General features: G+C 37.1%; 1 pseudogene across 1 annotated transcript; it reads right to left on the reverse strand.

The window, feature by feature from the left end:
- Window positions 1-10568: 10568 nt before the first annotated feature.
- Window positions 10569-12709, reverse strand: LOC149141884 (pectinesterase pseudogene; annotated as a pseudogene). Its single transcript, XR_016265088.1, has 3 exons — window positions 11976-12709; window positions 11529-11921; window positions 10569-11236 (listed from the first exon to the last, which is right to left on the reverse strand). The product of XR_016265088.1 is annotated as a pectinesterase pseudogene (transcript).
- Between the last annotated feature and the right edge of the window lie 1244 nt (window positions 12710-13953).

Raw genomic sequence — 13953 nt, forward strand, 5'->3', positions numbered from 1 at the left:
AGCCTCTATTCCCATAGATATTGCAAGGAAGAAACAATATGAAACCAATGCAAAGGTTGTAAATGCCATCTTGGGAAGTTTGGCCGAGTCTGGATTTGTGAAGTTCATGTAGCTGAACACCGCAAAGGCAATGTGGGATAATCTTATCCAAAGTTATGAAGGTGATGCCAAGGTAAAAAGTGTTAAACTTAAAACATTTAGAATTCAGTATGAGACACTTAAAATGCGATAAGATGAAAGCGTCATAACTTTTTTCCTTAGAATGGACGAGATTGTTAACTCAAATGGAAATCTTGGAGATGAAATAAAAGATGTGATTGTTGTTGAAAATATTTTGAGATCACTAACTCTAAAGTTAGATTCCAAAGTCTCTGCTATTAAAGAAATGCAGTATTTGAAGAGTCTCACTATCGAACAACTCCATGGGATCCTAACAACCTTTGAAATGAGAAAAGGGGGTCCATCAGATATGAGAGAAGAAGCTTTCAAAGCCACATATAAAGGGAAGGAGAAGGAATCACCCAAATATGCAAGCTACATATCATATGAGGAAGAAGAAAACCTCGTGAGGAAATTTCAATAGGAACCCTATACTTGATTGTAGCCAATGCTAGCGAGCAAAAAACCTAAAGGATTGAGATAACTTGTTGGTGTATCAGACTCGTCAAGCCTATCATGGAATGACGGGAAGTGTATTGATGAAAATACCCAGAAGGAGACAAATCACTTGCACCCAAAAAAAACTTAGAATTCAAAGCATGCATACTCATATCAACTTGCAATAATGTTGGATCACACATATTATGCTCTATAATATTATTTGAACACCCACTATCATCCAAGAGAAGGTCTTAGACATGGCAGGGAGGTGAATGTAAGAGCATATCATGAGGAGGCTACAGATTAATGAAATGAACATGACATTCATAATGACCGAAGAATGATATACCGATATGATTTTGGGATTGGAATTTCTCTTCTTCAACAGGGTATATTAATGTTTCAAAAGTGTAATAATCTGAATATTTTGGTTTGATATCTGACAATGCATGGATCAGAGGAGTTCCAAGATCATTCTGAACAGAAAGATTATCCAAAACTAGAGTTTACAAACTATGAGAAGGGTGTTCAACAATTAGATCGAAGCCTTGAAAATTAGGGTCTTCTTGAGGAAGTAAAACATCATCCAATGTATTTGGGCACTCATCACTTCTTATATCAACACGAAATTGGATGTTAGGCTAATGACTATCCAATGTTTCAACTTAAGTGAGGATTTTTAGGTCATTTGACTGCTTATCAAGATTGCAATATGATTGATCATCATTTTGACATGGAAGATTATGAAAAAGGAATGAAATATTGAAAGAGTCTTCACTCTTATGTTCCTCTACTTGTGAAATATGGCCACCTTATACCTGATTACCATGTGAACCAACAAATTGAGAATGAAAAGTAGTTGTAGCAATTTTTGATGGAGCGGATGTATAATATGAATCAAGGTACAAATGGAGATGCATTTTCATTACCATGGAATTGTTGCAAAATGTTACACTCACTCATTTCAAATCAATTTGCTTCCACACATCCCATATGTGTTTCCACCACTCTTGCATCCCAGAAATTGTTTAAGATTTAGTTCTTAACAAAGAATTATTGTTAGTGACATGCAAAGTACACTCTTAACAATTTTGCAGACATTTTTGATATTTTCTAGTTGGTAACCTGCTCATTGCAACACATTTTCTCCTATTTACAACAAGCTCATACATTAAAACGTGTGTGTGTGTGTGTGTATATATATATATATACTTCATAAGGCTATTAAAATATTACGGTCTAGCAAACAACCACCCAGGAACAAATCTGAGTTAAACGTTACAAATTCAATAAATTTCACGCTTTAACAGGATCTGTACAATACTCAATTTCTTATGTACGCTAACTCCCAGACTAGTGTGTCAGGCTTGTTAGAGGTTGATGGTTTAGGACCTTCTTGGGATTGGTGTAATGGATGTTCTTGGCAAAATTTTGAAAACGGAGGAATTCGAGATCTGTATCAAGGGTTTGGCATGTCTATGGTTACTTCTTGCACAAAATTAATTGTATGTTGGCAAACTTATAGTTATGCACAACACGTAATAAGGAAATGTGGCCATGAAAGAGCATTAATTTAATATTATAATTTAACTTGAGCTATATTTTTTTTTTGCATATGAGTCAGACATCACATCTATTTTGTTCATAATGTGATTGAGAGTATGATGTATTGTAATCAACATAAGTAAATGTTTCAACTTATCTTAAGCATTAAAAAGTCACTTAGGTTGTCCAAATTTAACAAATACTTTGAGTAAATTTGGTCCATAACGGTAAAAATATGATTAACGATTGGATGCAAGTAACTTAAACAAACAAACTCAAGATATACACAAACAAAATCAAGCCATCTGGACAGTACATATGAGTCATATCTTCGTTGGGATTTCAAGATCAACGTGGATACGTTCACATCCGTTGTTGCTTCAAAAGTTGCTCTAGTTCATAAACAAATGAACTCAAGATGTGCAAACAAAATCAGGCCAGTTGGCCAGTACATAGAGTCATATCTTCAGTAAGGGCTCCAGAGCAACTTGGATACACTCCCATCCATTGTTGGGATTCAAAAGTTGCTTTGGTTCAAAAATGGTTAGAGGAGCAATGGGAAGCATGTCAAACTGAGGCACCTTAGGAATATTAGGCAAAGGCCAGTTTTTTGTCTCTCAGCATTCATGAACAACTGAATCAACTTCGTATAAAGTATGGGTCATGTCACCTACAAGTGACATGACCCATTAATGTGAAAAGAGGGATGGGACTCGGGATAAAGAAAAAAAATCATGAAAATATATGATGTGACCATTCTCAATCTTATGGCCATGTTGATAATTCAAGCTCACAGTTACTTAGAGGTCAGAGCCATGGCAAACTTTGGAAGGGAGGGAATTCTATCTAGTAAGTGATTGACTCAATCTGCAATGTGCATATATTATTGTGATACTTCACGAGCATATTTTACTAAATTTTGTTTTACTTCCTCATGACATTGACATAATGAATTTTCCCTTTGCAAATTTGAGTGAACTGAGTTTACTGATTTTAGATGGAACTCTTCTCCCATCTTCCTTTCATTGCTATTCTCTGTTGAAGAGTTTTTGCTTTGTTTCCTTGGGGTATGGAGTAATTTTATCAACCATGCAAATCTTTCACTATACCTCAGCGCGATTTATTTCCTTGGAGAGCTTTTATTTGGCATGCAAATGTTTGTCAAAATCTAATGTAATTATGGGATTAAACATCATTGTTCACCTAATTGTAAACTCTTAGCATATGACAACTTGAGCGTGTTTGTTGAATATTCCAAAATTTTTTATTTTATATGAGCACTAATAAAATTAAATTAATCATTCGAGTTGTTGAAAAACCTGTATATACACATTTTAGTTTCCAAGAAAGAAACAGTGATATCTTTATTCGAAGAAGAAAAGGTGATATATAATGCAAGAACACAAACCTAGTGTATTACATCACAAAACTTAGAATTAAATCAATTCATAAGCTTGGGGTTGAATAGAACATCACCAAAAAAAAATATACATCACAAGGAAATAATAGAGTGTATATCGAAATAATCCTTGTAGAGCAATAAACACTATAAACCAACCATGTGACAATGTCTACATACAATATCATCCCAACAAGGTTTAGAGAAACCAGTGTTTGTGAGGTAGAAATGAGATTGCAACATCATGTCAAGAATTTCGAAACTTTGAATTTTTGAATATAAAAATGAAACAACATACAGATAATATGTGAGAGATTATAAATATAACAGTTATAGATTACATTTTAACATGAGATGAGAGGAAGTACATGATTTTTTGGTCTCCCCTCCTGGCAGTATTGCATTTCAACATTTCAGAGTCGAGTAAGGATTTAAAATATGATATCCTTATTTGTCGGGAATTTCTGGTTATTCCAAACAAAATACAGTGGAAAAATCCTCTGTTTCCACTATTGAGAATTTTCTGATAAATTCCGGAACAACAAAAATATGAACAGAGAGTAATACTCTGTTTTTTGATAATTCAAAAACACAAGAACAGAGCATAAAATAATACTCTACTTTGCCTTAGGATCAAAAACTGATCAAAATAATACTATGTTTTTGACACAAAAAAATACTTTGTTTTTAACTCAGAAAAACAGAAAAATTCGTTCTCTGGAAATGGTGTTCCAGCAACACAGTTTTTTTTCAGTTGTTGTAACTTGTGTTGCAGCAACGTTGTTCTTGGTGTTGCAGCAACGTAAATTTTTGACATTAAGTATTTTTTGAGTTACGGTGTAACAGCAACAGGGATTTTTGACGTCAAGTATATTTCGACTTACGGTGTAACAACAACAGGCAAAAAGAAACTTCTATTTATAAAAATAAACTAAGTGCTAAAACTAAGTCTTCCTCACATAGAGGGATTTTCATAAAAGATTATGCTTAAGAGCATCTTCCTCTTGACAGAGGGATTACAACAGGAACGCTTCAATTCCACAAAACAACTATCTCAGAAAATTTCAGCACTGCTGTACAATACAAAAAAACACTCTCTTGTTCTACATTGCTGTGTGTTACAAAAGGACTTTCAATCTATCTATGTTTTTCTACACTGCTGTGTCTGCATTTTATAGTGCGGGAAAGGGTCTTCACCGCTTTAACTTGCTGATGAAGTCTCTGCTGCTCATGATTAACAGATTTGATCTTTTGCTGTATTTCTTGAGTCGGTGGTGATGAAATCTATGACTGATAAATGCTACGTCGGCTCGAGGCTGGTTCTTTTCTCTTTCAGCCGTTCTGCTCATTAATATGGTTGTTGAGAAGTAATGATGTAGTGCTGTATCTGATCTTCATCCTTCGGGAACTCAAAAATAATTAAAGAGTGAAAAGATAGTAATGGCGGTGATTTAAAAGATCGGGAAAAAATGTGGGGCGCCGGATCACGACAAATGAATAAAGTAGCTGTTGCTGTTCTGTTCACTGCAGTTGAAATTATAATTTCAACACTCCCCTTTAATTTCAACTGCTGGGTTATCAGTCATACCCAGAAGTTTCCTTAAAAACTCAAAACTTTTATGATCCAATGGCTTTGTCAGAATATCCGCAACCTGTTCCTGAGTCCTGCAATGTTGTAAAATGATTTCTCCATTGTTCACCAATTCTTTGATGTAGTGAAACTTTGTGTCTATGTGTTTTGTTCTCTTATGGAATACAGAGTTCTTGGATAATGCAATAGCTGAGCTATTGTCACAAAAAATAATTGTTGTTGTTGCCTGCTCCTGGCATAGACTTCTCAACATTCTCCTCATCCAAACCGCTTGACATGTTGCTGGTGTAGCTGCCACATACTCTGTTTCTGCTGTAGACAATGCCACAATTGGCTGTTTCTTGGAAGCCCATGAAATGGCTCCTGAACCTATGTGAAAAATGTAACCAGATGTGCTTTTCCGGTCATCTACACTTCCAGCCCAATCACTATCTGTGTATCCAACTAAATCTGAACATTCTGAAACAGTATAAAATATGCCATACCTTTTTGTACCTTTAACATATCTCATAATTCTCTTTGCTGCCTGCCAATGTGTTTCTTTTGGCTTCTCCATGAATCTGGAAATTAAACTAACAGCATACATTATGTCTGGCCTAGTTGCAGTCAAATACATGAGGCTGCCAACTATGCTCTTGTACATGCTAGGGTCAAAATCCTTGTTGCTGTCTTCTTTGCTGAGTTTTAATCCCATCACTGTGGGAGTGATTGCTGCCTTGTTGTCCTGCATGTTAAATCTGCTCAACACTTCATTTACATATTTTGCCTGTGAAATAAAAATTCCATTTTTATTTTGATCTACTTCTATTCCTAAGAAGTATCTCAGCAAACCCATGTCAGTCATCTCAAATTCTTCTTTGATGACTGATTTGAAATTTTCAATGAGGTAGTCATCATTACCTGTAAAAATCACATCATCAACATATAACACAACAATTAAAATTTTACAGTCTTTTTCTTTGATGTAAACAGTGGGTTCTCCCATACACTTCTCAAATCCGTTTTCCAGTAGATAGGAATCTATCCTACTGTACCATGCTCTTGGCGCTTGCTTCATCCCATAAAGAGCTTTCTTCAATCTGCAGACTTTGTGCTCTTGGCCTTTCTTCTCATAGCCTAGAGGTTGCTCTATGTAAACCTCTTCCATTAATACTCCATTCAAGAATGCTAACTTCACGTCCATTTGGTAAACTTTCCATTTGTTTTGTGCTGCTATGGACAGCACTGCTCTTACTGTTTCCATTGTTGCAACTGGTGCGAAAGTCTCCTCATAATCTCTCCCATACTGCTGCTTGTATCCCTTGACAACAAGTCTTGCCTTATGCCTTTCTATCTTTCCTTCAGCATTACTCTTGGTCTTGTAAACTCATTTAACTCCAATGACTTCTTTACCTTTTGGTAGCTCAACTAAATCCCATGTCTTATTTCTTTCTATTGCATTCATCTCCTCATTCATAGCTTCTATTCATTTCTTATCTTTAATTGCATCTTTGAAATGAACAGGGTCATCAACGTGACAATACAAAGCAAACAGGGAATTCATTCCTTCATCATAAATATCACTTAAATTTCTGAATTTCTTACCTCTTTCATTTGGTGTGCAAGTGCTTGTAGATGCACTTGAATTTCCTCCTTGTGGTGTGCTTGGAGAAGCACTCTCATTTCTCCTCAAGGGTGTCTCTTGCTGTTCTGTTGTTGGTGTTGTTGTTTGGGGATGTGTTTCAGCCAACTCCTCATCATCATCATCATGAGACAAATAGTTTTTAACATTAACTGTTTTCTCTATGCTTCCATCCCAAGCTTCCTCCTCAATAAATTGAACATCTCTGCTCACAAAAAACTTCTTGGTGGATGGGATATATAACCTGTAAGCTTTGGATTCTTCACTGTATCCAATGAAAATACATTTCTCCCCTTTGTTGTCCAATTTCTTCCTTAGCTGATCTGGAATGTGTGCATAAGCCACACAACCAAAAACTTTCATGTGGGTGACTCCTTGCTTTCTCCTACTCCATGCTTCTTCTGGCACTTTGTTCATCACTGCTTTTGTAGGACATCTTTTCAAAATATATACTGCACAGTGTACAGCTTCAGCCCAATAATCATTTGGCAATTGCTTTGCCTTCAACATGCTCCTCGCCATATCCATGATTGTTCTGTTTTTCCTTTCAGCAACTCCATTTTGCTGCGGGGTGTACCTTGCTGTAAATTGCTAATGAATTCCATTTTCTCTGCAAAAACGTAAAAATTCTTTGGAGATATACTCACCTCCTCTGTCAGTTCTCAAAACCTTGATACGCAGCCCACTTTGATTTTCTACAAGTGCTTTGAAATTTTGAAATTTTTCAAACACTTCACTCTTATTCTTCAGAAAATAAACCCAAGTCTTTCTAGTAAAGTCATCAATAAATGTTAGAAAATATTGGCTGCCTGCAAGTGATGGAGCTTGCATCGGTCCACATAAATCTGAGTGGACAATTTCTAGAGGTGCTTTTGCCCTTATGCTTTTCCCAGTTGGAAAACTTTCTCTGTGTTGTTTTCCCAATATACAACCTTCACAAAGGTTGTCTGGCTTTTCTATCAATGGTAATCCTCTTACCATTCCTCTTCTACTCAACAAATTAAGACCTCCAAAGTTGAGATGTCCAAATCTCAAATGCCACAACCAATTTTCATCCTTTGGTACGCTTTGGAGAGCCTCTTGTGTCACTGCTGCAACTACTTCTTTATTTTTCAAATCTGCTTTTATTCTGAGAGGGAACATCCTGTTCCTTGTCATCTTCACTTCAGCAATACAACGTTTGCTGGGTAATCTGTCCATGATGGTGCATACATCATTCTTAAAGAAAACATTGTAACCCTTCTGAACAAGTTGTCCAATACTCAAGAGATTACACTTCATTCCAGGAACATAATAGACATCTGCTATGGTTTTCTTTTCACCTTTCTTTGTAAATATTTTAACTTCTCCTTTTCCCATAACAGAAATTTTACTATCAGTCCCAAGTGTGACTTGTGATTGCACACTCTGATCTAAAACAGAAAACAGGGCTATGTTTCCTATCATATGCTTGCTGCAACCAGAATCTAGAAACCATATATCTTCACTGTTTGTTTCAGCCATATTACAAACTAACAACACATTATCTTGACTGATATTTTCTCTAGTGATATTTGCACTAGATCTATTACTCATATCATGCTGCTTCTTCCTACATTCATTTGCATAGTGCCCATATTTTTTACAATAATAACATTGGACATTGGATTTTTCATACCTTTGTCCTTGAGCATGATGTTGTCCACTTTGTTGACTGCTGCCATGGCCTTGGTTCTGATTTGGATTACTGCCTCTTCCTTGAACGTTAGCTGGACTGTTTCTTCCGCCTCTGTATTGGGTTCTGCCTCTTCCTCTCTTGTTTCCTCTGCCTTGACCTCTTCCTCTTCCAAATGACATCTGGGTCTTGAAGGCTTGCTCTAGAGATGAGTTTTCATTTCTACTCAACCTCTGCTCATGTGTTATCAGTGATGCATGAAGTTCATCAACTGAAAAATTTGAGAGATCCTTTGTCTCTTCTATGGTGGTGACAATCACATCAAACTTTGAGGGTAGGCACCTCAATAGTTTCTCCACAATCCTCCTTTCTTCAAGAGTTTCTCCATGAGACCTTATCTGTGTGACCAAACCAATTGCTTGTGTGAAGAATGAGTCAATATTGTCTGACTCCTTCATACGCAGGTTCTCAAAATCTTTCCTCAGCAACTGTAGTTTTGCTGTCTTCACTTTCTCCATGCCTTGATAGGCTGTCTTGAGAGTTTTCCATGCTTCTCTGGATGTCTTGGCTGCTGCTATCCTCGGAAACACACTCTCATGCACTGCTTGATATAAAAGTACAAAGGCTTTTGAGTCCTTCTTCTTATTGCTCTTCAACAGCTCTTTCTCTGCCTGAGTTAATCCAATAAACTCTTCTTCATTTGCTGGTTTTTCAAATCCATATTCAACAAGTTCCCATAAATCATGTGAGGCAAACACGGCTCTCATGGTTATTGCCCAGTAGTCATAATTTTTCCCATTGAACTGTGGGAGCTGGGTATTAAACATACCCACGCTGGTGCTGGCCATTCTTGCAATACTTGACTGTAAAAAAAATCACTTAATTGTCTTCAGCAGCTACAAAAAAAACTAATCTGAAAAATACCTTGACAATGTTTTCGCTCTGCTAGATAATTTGCTGCAGCTAGAAATCTTCTTTCAGCTTCTTTGATGTCTTCAAAGAGCCTGGACAAGCTCTGATACCATGTCGGGAATTTCTGGTTATTCCAAACAAAATACAGTGGAAAAATCCTCTGTTTCCACTGTTGAGAATTTTCTGATAAATTCTGAAACAACAAAAATATGAACAGAGAGTAATACTCTGTTTTCTGATAATTCAAAAACACAAGAACAGAGCATAAAATAATACTCTACTTTGCCTCAGGATCAAAAACTGATCAAAATAATACTCTGTTTTTGACACAGAAAAATACTCTGTTTTTAACTCAGAAAAACAGAAAAATTCGTTCTCTGGAAACGGTGTTGCAGCAACACAGTTTTTTTTCAGTTGCTGTAACTTGTGTTGCAGCAACGCTGTTCGTGGTGTTGCAGCAACGTAAATTTTTGACGTCAAGTATTTTTTGAGTTACGGTGTAACAGCAACAGGGATTTTTGACGTCAAGTATTTTTCGACTTACGGTGTAACAGCAACAGGCAAAAAGAAACTTCTATTTATAAAAATAAACTAAGTGCTAAAACTAAGTCTTCCTCACATAGAGGGATCTTCATAAAAGATTATGCTTAAGAGCATCTTCCTCTTGACAGAGGGATTACAACAGGAACGCTTCAGTTCCACAAAACAACTATCTCAGAAAATTTCAGCACTGCTGTGCAATACAAAAAAACACTCTCTTGTTCTACACTGCTGTGTGTTACAAAAGGACTTTCAATCTATCTATGTTTTTCTACACTGCTGCGTCTGCATTTTATAGTGCGGGAAAGGGTCTTCACCGCTTTAACTTGCTGATGAAGTCTTTGATGCTCATGATTAACAGATTTGATCTTTTGCTGTATTTCTTGAGTCGGTGGTGATGAAATCTATGACTGATAATGCTACGTCAGCTCAAGGCTGGTTCTTTTCTCTTTCAGCCGTTCTGCTCATTAATATGGTTGTTGAGAAGTAATGATGTAGTGCTGTATCTGATCTTCATCCTTCGGGAACTCAAAAATAATTAAAGAATGAAAAGATAGTAATGGCGGTGATTTAAAAGATCGGGAAAAAATGTGGGGCGCCGGATCACGACAAATGAATAAAGTAGCTGCTGATGTTCTATTCAGTGAAGTTGAAATTATAATTTCAACATTATTGCCATAAAAAAAAAAAAAAATGTGTAGACCTTCTATGTATGGGATCCCACTGCAGAACCAGGGATAAAAATAGGCACACTGAACTCTTTTGCTTCTTCATCGGCTTTAATCACCCTATAACCAGGCCAAGTTACGCGCCCATCTAGAAATGCACCAGGCCCAGAATTCTTGAATTCCCCAAAGTATAAGCTTTCTAATGCAAATTCTCCCGACCATTCCAACCAGCCAGCGGGATGAATGAGGTCGCCTAAAAACGATTGCATGTAAACTGTTCGAGAGTATAATTTCCAAGGCCTCCCGAGGTATGTTGAAGTGAATGCCATCCAGGGAGGGAGATCACTTCTTGCTGTAACTATACAATTATGTATTGAGATGCCGGTATTTTGATAAGGATTATTCCTTCCTTGGGCAGTGATTACATTCATTTGATTGGGCATACCTTGTCGAGCATAAATGTTACACTCCTGTAAAACCACGGCCGCATTGCCAAAAATGAAGTCTACTGTTCCAAACACGTCACATTCTCTGTAAAACTGCCTAAGAGAATGAACATAAAGTGTGTCTTGGTAACCAATAATACTGCATCGATAAATCGCTGCAAAATCGGCCCCCACCCGTAGAGCCACAGCTTGATGCTTGTCAGGCCCTGCACTGTTCATAAAGGTCATGTCACGTGCAACAAATCCTGCACCGGATACAGCTGCAATGCAGCCATTCACTGGTCAGTCATTGTTAATTGGCCTTAGCTCCATACACACATGTCATGAAACAATGTTGAAAATCCAATTAACCAATTCACTGGTCAGCCTTAGCTCCATACACACATGTCATGAAACAATGTTGAAAATCCAATTAACCAGGTACAGAGAAAGAGAAAGAGAAAGGGTATTTCAATTAACCAGGTACAGAGAAAGAGAAAGGGTATTTCAAGAAATTGGATTGAACAATCAAACAAACAAAAATAATGCAGACAGAAAGGTTTGGAATAGTACCAAAGGTAGCGGAACTGAAAGTAGTAGAACCCTCCTTCACATTTTTGTTGGAGACAACAACAGTCTTTCCCTTGCCATCGCCAACAAACATTATGTTGGTTTTTCGTTTAGAAATTTTGATAGTTTCAAGGTACAGTCCAGCTTTGACATAGATTATGTATTTTCTACTTCTTAAATGCTTGGGTGCCTCCTTGACACCGTCGGTTATTGTTACATAATTGCCACTGCCATCCTGCGCTACGACAGCATCGGGTTTTAAGTGTGCAGGGGAAAGCTGTAGGAGTAAACGATCGGTTTCCGATAACCACATAGGGAATTCCTTCATGTCATATCGATCCAACAACCCATAATGGTGATAGAATTCCTTATCCAGACCAGCGTTATGCCCCTCATCTTTCTTGAATTCCTGCTCCAGACCAGCGTTATTCCCCTCATCTTTCTTGAAACCAGCGTTATTCTTCTTTGGCAACATCCGTCGAGGGTTTTGGGGAACTACTGCAGACTTATTCGTCTGTTCACCAGGTAAAGCTTTATTTTCCAAGCCGGCGTTGCTGAAAAGGGTTTGGAAGAGGGAGAGGGAATTGCTGATCAATTGAGAGAACTTTCTGGATTCTTTTAGTATGTCATTGGTGGATTGAAGAGTCGCATTGCCGCCTCCAATCAAGTCCTGGAAACCCTCGAGGCATGTATCCTGGTTTGTCAGAGTGGCACTGAGCCAAGTTTTGACATCGGCAATGAAGAGCAATGACGGTCTCTTACCAGACAAATCGAACATGTGGAGCAGCGTGGCATTCAGATGATATAGTGTATCGTGGAGCAGCTCCATGCAATCCTGCTGGGCCACACCTTCGTCGCCGTCTCCCCAAACAGGAACAGGGGCTGCAACCTTTAGAGAGTACGATTGCAAAACCTGACCTATGGTGGCTTCAATGGTGGCTTGAACAAAATCTTTGGGTTCCACCAGCTGATCAACACCTGGATATGTGACCAGCGTAGACACGCACAGCTGAGGGTGGAGCGTTTTAGAGCAGGCGGTATGTATACCAGCCGGTATGGCTCCTCCTGTAGCCGCATATGGAACCTTGTTCCCAAGAATAACAATACCAACAGGAATAAGAAGGCAGGCAAATATAACAATTCCAATGGCAACCATCACCACCCATCTTCTCGTCGCCCGGGACTCATCTTGGTTTAGAGAGAGATTCTTCGGCGAAAATCACATGGAAAATCTTCGCCGAAGAGTCTCTCTCTAAATTGATATGGATCACAAAAGCCTGAACTCTATTATTGAACTCATCTTGGTTCCCGGCCGTCATCGTGGAAGAAACCCTAAACCTGCCACAAATCTGCCTTCAGGAACAAGAGAAGTGTGCAGGAAGGATTCAAGAAACAACGATCCGTAATTCAGGATTCAAGAAACAGCGATCTGTAATTCAAGAACAAGAAAACTCAACTCAACTCTGCAGGAAGGATTCAAGAAACAGAGAATGAGAGCAGCGAACAAGAAACGCAGAATGCAGCGGGAAAACAAATTTTTTGTAAAAGTCAAGTATGTTTGACGACGTTCATTTAAAGCCTCCTGAAATTTGAAATGTGTGTGATTTAATATAATTCTAAAATAATTAATTGTGATTTAGTATAATTAATTATTATTTAATGTAGTTTTGTGGTTCTTTTAATGATTATTATTATTATTATTTAATGAAGTATTTTGTTTTACATTTACTATAAATATGACTTTTCTGGTTTTGTTAATATAATATTGAATTTTAATGTTTATAATTATGAATATAATGAGCAAAGTAAAACATTGTCACAGAGTAAAGAGATTTGAGCAACATTTTTATGTTAATACTGAATTAAACATTTACTATATTTTTAAAATATATTTGGGGTTGGAAGACAACTAAAGATCATTTGGCATCAAAACAAATTTCGCAGTACACAACAATCGCTCTAAATCTTGTTTTATTGAACTTAAGCAACGGATACATTTTTATTTTTATTTATGGGATTGGATGTTCTAATTACATTTAATTCGCATGCTTAGGATGATTAAAAGTTTGACTCTTTAATTACAACTTCCATTTGAATGGTTACTATATTATGTTGAGTAGCGTTTTTGCTCAGCAAGATGAAATGAATCTGAGTGATGGGATCTCTATGAAAGGTTTTAGTCAAGTAAAAATTTGCAAACATTCTAATGATTAAAGGGCCACTTGGAGCATTTAATTGAGAAATTTACCTATCATTTGTTTCATGTAAATTATGTGTCTCAATGGAATGAATTATGATGACAGTCTATGTCAAAGAGCACAAGTATATGGTTTTGACACACTTTTTTATTAAGAAATTCTCTTAGATATATAGGCTAAAGACGTGTTCTGAAATATATATATAAAACAATAATACATGTCATTAGGTG

This window comes from Pinus tabuliformis, chromosome X (assembly GCF_031772625.1).
Source record: "Pinus tabuliformis cultivar Carrire ecotype Pingquan chromosome X, CPIR1, whole genome shotgun sequence".
In the NCBI taxonomy this organism is placed as follows: Eukaryota; Viridiplantae; Streptophyta; class Pinopsida; order Pinales; family Pinaceae; genus Pinus; species Pinus tabuliformis.